The sequence below is a fragment of the Talpa europaea genome, assembly GCF_964194135.1.
Source record: "Talpa europaea genome assembly, chromosome: 8".
In the NCBI taxonomy this organism is placed as follows: domain Eukaryota; kingdom Metazoa; phylum Chordata; class Mammalia; order Eulipotyphla; family Talpidae; genus Talpa; species Talpa europaea.
Genome location: NC_140075.1, coordinates 1704773 through 1712942, shown reverse-complemented (window position 1 = coordinate 1712942; position 8170 = coordinate 1704773). Strand labels below are relative to the sequence as shown.

At 37.3% G+C, this 8170-nt stretch overlaps 1 pseudogene across 1 annotated transcript; it reads left to right on the top strand.

The window, feature by feature from the left end:
• The first annotated feature begins 329 nt into the window (after positions 1-329).
• Positions 330-1325, top strand: LOC311176138 (olfactory receptor 7D4-like; annotated as a pseudogene). The gene has a single exon. The product of its transcript is annotated as an olfactory receptor 7D4-like (transcript).
• The last annotated feature ends 6845 nt before the right edge of the window (positions 1326-8170 follow it).

Below are 8170 nucleotides of genomic sequence, written 5' to 3'. Positions count from 1 at the left end.
TGCCTGATCCCCAGATAGGAAAGGCTCAACTATCATCATCATCACATCATCTCTCTTTCTGTTTTTCTGTCTTTTCAACTTTGAATTTGCTGAAGCAATGTCCTTGCAATGACACCAATCAGGCTAACTAGAGAGTGGGTATTGCACTGGCAGAAGTTAATTACTATTAGGATTGTCACTATGACGTCTCTTCATTGAACTATGTTTGTGAATAATTGTGTTAACATCCATCATAATATGAAATCAGATCCCCTTCTCTAGAACATTTGGTTTAGTTTCCAGCTGGTCATCAAGTTTGCTCCTTCTCTCGCAGTAGACAGCCCAACTAGATGGAAACAGGAAACCATTCCGGAGTACCTCAGTTCCTCCTCTGGGGCCTCTCAGACGACCCTGCCCTGCAGCCCCTCCTCTTTGCACTGTTCCTGTCCATGTACTTGGTCACTGTGCTTGGGAACCTGCTCATCATCGTGGCCGTCAGCTCTGACCCCCACCTGCACACCCCCATGTACTTTTTTCTTTCCAACCTGTCCTTTGCTGACATCTGTTTTACCTCCACGACCATCCCCAAGATGCTGGCGAACATCCAGGCACAGAACAAAGGCATCTCCTATGTAGGATGCCTCACTCAGGTGTATCTTTTTATTATTTTTGCTGGACTGGATACTTTGCTCCTGACTGTGATGGCCTATGACAGGTTTGTGGCCATCTGTCACCCCCTGCACTACATGGTCATCATGAACCCTCGCCTCTGTGTCCTCCTGGTTTTGATGTGCTGTTTTTTTCATTTTCTGGGATGCCCTGGTTCATGTTCTTCTGATTGCACACCTGAAATTCTGTGCAGGCACGGAAATCCCACATTTCTTCTGTGAGCTGGATTATATTCTAAAAGTAGCCTGTTCTGACACCTTCATCAATAACATCTATTTGTATGTGACTTCTGCCATGTTGGGTGTGTTTCCTGCTGCTGGAATCATCTACTCTTACTCTCAAATTGCTTCCTCCTTAATGAAGATGTCTTCCTCTACCAGCAAGTATAAAGCTTTTTCCACCTGCGGGTCTCACCTCTGTGTGGTCTCCCTGTTCTATGGGACAGGCTTGGGGGTCTACCTCAGTTCTGCTGTGACCCGTTCCTCAGAGAAAAGTTCAGTTGCTTCAGTGATGTACACGGTGGTCACCCCCATGCTGAACCCCTTCATCTACAGCATGAGGAACAAGGATGTGAAGGGGGCCTCGGAAATCTTCTCAGCAGAGCAGCCTCGTGTCCACTGCGGGTCTTGGGCTCAGAAGTTAGTGAACATTGTGGGTCCAGATGGTATATATTGTAAAACTCAATATCCTATACCCCGCCTAAAATACATATATATATTTCATTTTGAAAACATTATTTCTTTTATATATTTTTCATTTTATATCAATTACTCCTCAGTGACTCACTCAGTTTTTTGTTTGTTTTATCCCCTTCAAGAAGCCAGTAGGTTTACTTCTGGTCAGATTTCTTTCACCATTACTGAGATTTACAGCCTCAAATTTGAAGCACTGATACAGAGTGCTGATGAGGCTTCCTTAATAATTGTCCACAAATGTTGAAGTTTTTGCCACTACTTAATTGTAAATGTTGTTTCATCATGGAAACACTAAAATCATCACAAACTGTTGGTCATTTCATCACATGTATTTATTTCTTCTTGAGCATATTCTTTGATATGTTTTCTTTACTCCCCTCTCTTTCAGAAGAACCTAAGACTAGATAGATAATCACCTGGCAATAAAACCGAGCCTTCAAACCTATCTTTGTATTAAATTTCATGTGAACAGTGATTTGATTTGAACCTCAAAGTAGGAATCTAGATTTGAAAGATGATTTGTTTATACGTTTGTTTATACACTATGTCCCATAGTGTATACCAACTGGGAGAGCTCTTGAGAATTGCTTAATTCTTTGTGATCATTCTCTTCTACTTTTTTTTTTCATTCTTTACTTCCATTTCCCTTCTTTCCTCCTTCTCCATCATACCTTCTATCTAATTGTTATTTCTTATCATTGCATCTGTACGATACAACAATTAATCTGAATACCTGCAACAATTTCTGTTCTTTCAAACATTTTATTCATATCCATGGTTCTCTAAAGTTTCATCATAGATGGCATATACATATATCCAGCAATTATTCATAAATTAGTTCAATTTTTGAGAAGAATGTTGATAGGATTGAGTGTGCAGTAAAGTCTGCAGTGATAACTATTTGGAGTAATAAATGTCAGCACATCTCTTACAATTCGTAAGATCTTCTCTTAGTTGTTACCAAGTGCCAATGTTTAGCATCAGCTGCACCCTATTTCAACCAACACATGGTGGCAGAAGTGACAGGAAAGTACATCCCCTCAGAGACAGACTTTGGGAAGAGATTTGAGGTGGACCAATTCTTCAGTCCCATAGTTGGATGATGTTGCAGTTTCCATTTTGTGTCATTTTCTAGATTTCCCTAGAGGATAAAACCTTGCTCATTGGCTATTTTTCTCACATAAAAGTCTTATTTTGGGTATTTACACCCCTATTTCCTTTTCTCCTCTCTCCTACTGTGTTGCTCCTTTCATTAAAATGTTTGCACATGAACTATGGCTCAGCTCTTTGTAGGATCAAAACTAACCAGAGGATAAAGACTGAGAGTGGTATCAAGACAATGTCAAGAAAGGAAAAAAGAATCAGAGAAAAAAAGTATTTATTGGAAACAAATGTGTGTTTCCAATTTACCCCAAATCCACAATTTGTTAAGCAGTATAGTTTTATCTGATGTGGCTTCAGTTCACTTCAACTCAATTACGTTTACCCCAATTTAAATTTATTTCTACATTTTTGAACCTAAGGAGGAGCCAGACATGTATCCTGATTACAATACAGACCGATGAGCATAATATGGTTTAATAGTAGAGTCTATGGAAAAGTAAAATCTGTTTTCAACAAACCTTGCATAGTTTTATGGAAAAACTCTTTAAAATTAATTTTCAAAGTTTCTTTAACTATAATTTACCTATTATGAAATTTGCCCATCATAAAAAAACATAAATTCAATGATTTTAGTAAATTTTATAGTTGTGTACTTATTAGCAAATTCCCAGTTCAGAATAGTAGTATCACCTTCAGTAAGTGATAGCCTTTCTAGTGAACCGGCTCCATTCTTTACTGACTGTTTTTCACTCTCTCCTTCCCTTTCCAATATTTCTGGCTCTCATTTTGCTGGGAAACTGATTCTCACATTCTCTGCATAAGAAAGGCAGTAACAGCTGTACTTACATCAGAAAAATACACTTCTAGCATAACATGGTAACAAGAGACAGTATTCTGATGAGTGTTACATCTTTTTCTCTTCATGTTCCATTACAGGAAAACATAACACTTATCACTATATACTTAGGAAATTAAGAAGCAACAAAACATGTTAGTCAATTATTATTATTATTTTTTAAGATTTATTTATTTATGCATATAAGAACTGGGATACAGGCCAGAGGTGTGGGCCTGTAAACTGCTGTGGGGAGCAGCGGGCAAGTCAGGAGAGGTCTGCTGCGCTAAGATATAATATTAGCTCCCTGGCTGGGGATTGAACTCGTGCTGCAGTGGCTACGGATAGCTTCATAGGTTGTGTCTTAACCCCTTTGTACCACCAGGGAGGCCCTTAGTCAATTATTATTAAGTATGATAATAGACATTGGACAACAATGCAATGTGTTTAGAGACTTCAACGCCCCATATTCACCAATGGGCAGTTCAACCACGGATAAAAATAAGGACATTATCACCCTAAAAAATGAACTAAAGGGCATGGGTATAATAGATACATGTATGGCAAAATACATATTTTTCTCAAGCACACATGGGGCATTCCCCAGGATAGTGATCACAAGACCAGCATCAATGAATTTATGAAGAGTGAAATCATATCAAATATCTTCTTTGTTCATCAACATACTGAATTACAAATCAACTAGAAAAAGAAAACAAGGAAATATTTTCATCCTTCGATACTGAACAGTACTCCACTGAGCGACAGTTGGGTTAATGCAGAAATAAAAAAAAATATGATGAGGACACCACTTGCAGAGCTTAGAGGAGATAGCAAATGCAGTTTTAAGAGGGCAGTATACAGCAATACAGACCTCCAAAATAAACTGGAAAGAGCCAAAACTATATTGTTTCTCATCTCAAGGAACTAGAGAATAAAAGAACCCCCAAATCCAATACCCAGTAGGAGAAAGGAAATAATAAAAATTAGAGATGAAATAGATATATGAAAGGCAGTGCAAAAGATCAATGACAACAAAAGTTGTATCTTTGAAAAAATAAACCGAATAGACACCTCTCTCTAGACTCACAAAGAAAAAGAGGGAGAAGAATCAAATATAGGTTCAAACATGAAAGAGGAGAAGTTACAACAGACTGCAGAAATTCAGAGGATAGAAGACATTACCAAGAACATTTAGATGCAAACAAAGTCAACAACCTAGATGAGATGGATACAATCATCCAAGACTGAATAGGAAAGAAATAGAAAACCTGAAAAACTAACTATAAACAAGAAAATTGAAACAGTAATCAAACCTCCCTCCAAACCCCAAAACTAAAGTCCATTACCATATGGTTTCACACGTGTATTCTACCTAACCTTCAAATTTGAAGTAATACCTAGCCTGCTCAGAATCTTGAAAAAAAAATCAAGAAGGAAGGAATTCTCTCAAATACATTTTATGGGGGCAACGTTATTCTAACAACAAAACCATTAAAAAAAAACACAAAGAAGGAAAACTACAGACCAACCTCCCTAATTAACAAAGACACAAAAATCCTCAATAAAATCATAGCAAACCAAATGCAACAATGGATTAAAAAGATTGTATACTATGAACAAGTGGGATTTATAATAGGAATACAAGGATGGTTCAACTTCTTAAAATCACATCAACTTAATAACTTAGTTCACATCAACTAAATGAAAAAAATATGATCATATCTGTGGATGCTGAGAAAGTAAGTGATATGATTCATCATACATTTATGATGAAAACTCTAGAACATAATCAAATCCATATGTGGAAACAAATGCTTGAAGCTGACTAGGGAGGTGAAACATCCAGAGAGAGAGGGGTGGGGAGGGGTGAGGACAAAAAACTGTATTAAAATCTAGAAGATATATTCTTCCAAATCACTTGTCTTACTTACACATTCACTACACAGTGTGATAGGTATATTGTGTCTACAATTTATATCCTTTAGAAGAAAGCACTATAACTTTTTATTTTATATATTTCTTACACCATTTTTCATTTTTGCACAATATATGCATTTTCATCTTGGCTATAGTCCCCATACAACTCCCACCATCCTTGTTTTGATCCTACTCCCTTCTCTCCTCCCCACCCCAGTAGTGTATCCCTGGTTTATAGTTGCTTGTTGATTTTGATTTTTACTTTATTATAAATAGTCTTTTTCCTGGTCTCTTATTTAGGTTTTCTAAATTCCTGCTATGAGTGAGACCATCCAGTATTTTTCTTTTTCTTTCTGGATTATTTCACTGAGCATGATCCATTCCAGTTCCATCTATGTTGCTGCAAATTACATGAATTTATCTTTTTTGATTTCCAAGTAATATTCCATTGTGTATATGTACCACATCTTCTTGATCCAATCATCTATTTTTGGGCATTTGTGTTGTTTCCATAGCTTAGCTATTGTAAATAGTGCTGCTATAAACATAGGGGTGCAGGTGCCCTTCTGAATTAAGGTTTCTGTGTCCTTTGGGTAAATACCTAGGCATGGGATTGCTGGATCACATGGAAGCTCCATCTTTAGCACATTGAGGAACCTCCATACAGCTCTCCATAGTGGTTGGACCAGTTTGCACTCCCACCGGCAGTGCAGGAGAGTTCCTTTTTCTCCACATCCTCGCCAACATTTGTTGTTGCTAGTTTTTTTTTTTAATATAGAAAGCACTACACCTTTTAGAGAGAAAATCAAAGCCCCTTTGATTCACAAAAACCTCACTATTGCCTTGGGGAGCAGCATCATGATCTGCTGTCTTGTCTGAAGTTCAATATTCTTATTTCATTGACCATGTGTGTTTCTCTCTCTAAGAATTCCATCATTATAACATCTCCAAATTCTAACTGAGATGCTGATATTTATAATTTCAGACTATCACCTTTGCTAAATATTCTGGACAATTATTCTCTGCCTAGCATATACATTTTACTTTTTTTTTTCTTTTGTGGATTATCTTTTCAATGTAAGGTCTATTTTTGTCACACAATTTGATGTATTCAAAATTAAACATCTTTTGTGGTATATATACACAATGGAATACTATTCAGCAATTAAAAAGGAGAAACTTATGCCATTCGCAGCAACGTAGTTGGAGCTAGAAGGAATTATGCTCAATGAAATAAGCCAGAAGGTAAAAGAAAAATATCAGATGCCTTCACTTATAGCAGGAATATGGGGGAACCAAGTAAGACATCACTGTAAAAAATATAACAGTACAAAACACAACAAAGCAAAAACAGACAATTATAAATCAGAGACATCCTGCAGGGGAGGAGGTGGGAGAGGGATCAGAGGGAGGGAGGGAGGAGCACAGGGGACAGTGGTGATGGTGCACGCGCGCATTGGGGAAGGAAAGTCTATGGGGACTACACCTGAGGGGGTGGGGGGAAGCAAATAGTGTTGAAAAATGAACAGTGATGTAAAAAATAAAAAAAATTAAAAACAAAACAAAATGAAATATCTTCATCACCTGTAATTTTGTCCTATAATTATAATCATTGTCTTTATTTGAAAATAAAAACTTTTCTACAGTTTACTCCAAAAATTCAATTATGTATTAACAGTTTTTGAATTTACTCCTTTTATGATTTTTCTTCAGTAGGATGTAGTGACTATTCCTCCCCAAAACTACTTTTTCTAATGCTATTTTCCTTCCATTCTCATTGGCTAATAAATGATCCCATTTTTCTTTAAAATTGGTATATAATAATTTTCCATATGCTCTGAATTCAAGATCTGGTCCAATTCCAACTGCCATTTACAACACGTGTTCTCAGTAAACCTCTCAGTTTCTGTTTACTCTATTAATCATCTCGAGAATGGAAATAATAACACCTCAGGAGTATCTGTGCACATCAGTAAGCTAAAAATGTACAGGTTGTGGTGCTCACATTATATTTCTTAGTTATGCCACAGTATTCTGTTGTTCCAGTCACAGCTAATGGGATGAGACGGAGCAGACCCTGCAAAATTGTTAACCAGATATTTTGATTTATAAGCACTAGGTAGCTCATGCTCTAGTGGTAAATTTTTGGAAAGAATGGTACAGTTAGATCATACCTAGGGAAGGTAGAGCTCCCAATGTAAAGAAAACATACCTGAGCTTAAATTTCCCACATAGGAATAAAAGTACAGTTTTCACTTTGTTATGATTCTCACTCAATCTCCCTAGGGGTTAAGTTATTCAGAAATAGATTAACAAAAGAATTTCTCTTTAATTAGGAGGTTTGGAATTCATACCTGGATGTCCCTGAAAAGATAAATGCTCCTTTCCTACCCCTTCACCCTAAACTGACTGATCTAAGACCAAGAAAATCAACAATGTTACTGAGCCTGGTCTATTTACCTCCATAACTAGAGTCATTTCTGTGCCTTTTCTGGGATCCCCCGCACCCTATGTTATCCCACCCATCAACGCCGGGGCTCCTTCTCCCTGCTGTGGTCTGGAGCCATGTTTGGACTCAGTAAGTGTTTGGCAGAGGAGTGTGTGTCCGCGTGTGTGTGACAGGATTCTGCCAGCAGTGGCCCAGGTACAAGGACATGGGTGGTGGCTCCAAAAATCTAATTAAAACTAGTAAAAAGTTTAGGTTCACGACTTTTATTAACTTTTGTGTGGAAGTAACAATTATAAATTATGTAAGGTTCAAGTGTACATCATTATAAACCATACCTGTATATGCTACCTTAACTTCACAACTAAAAGGTGATCTTAGTTCTATCTTATATGGTGCAATGACTTCGTTCCCCTGATTTATTGACCTGACTTCCCCTTCCCTTCTGGATAGGTTTATGATGTTGAAAGGGACTACACATGAAGAGAAAATTCAACATGAAGATGCCAACAGAATTGCTAT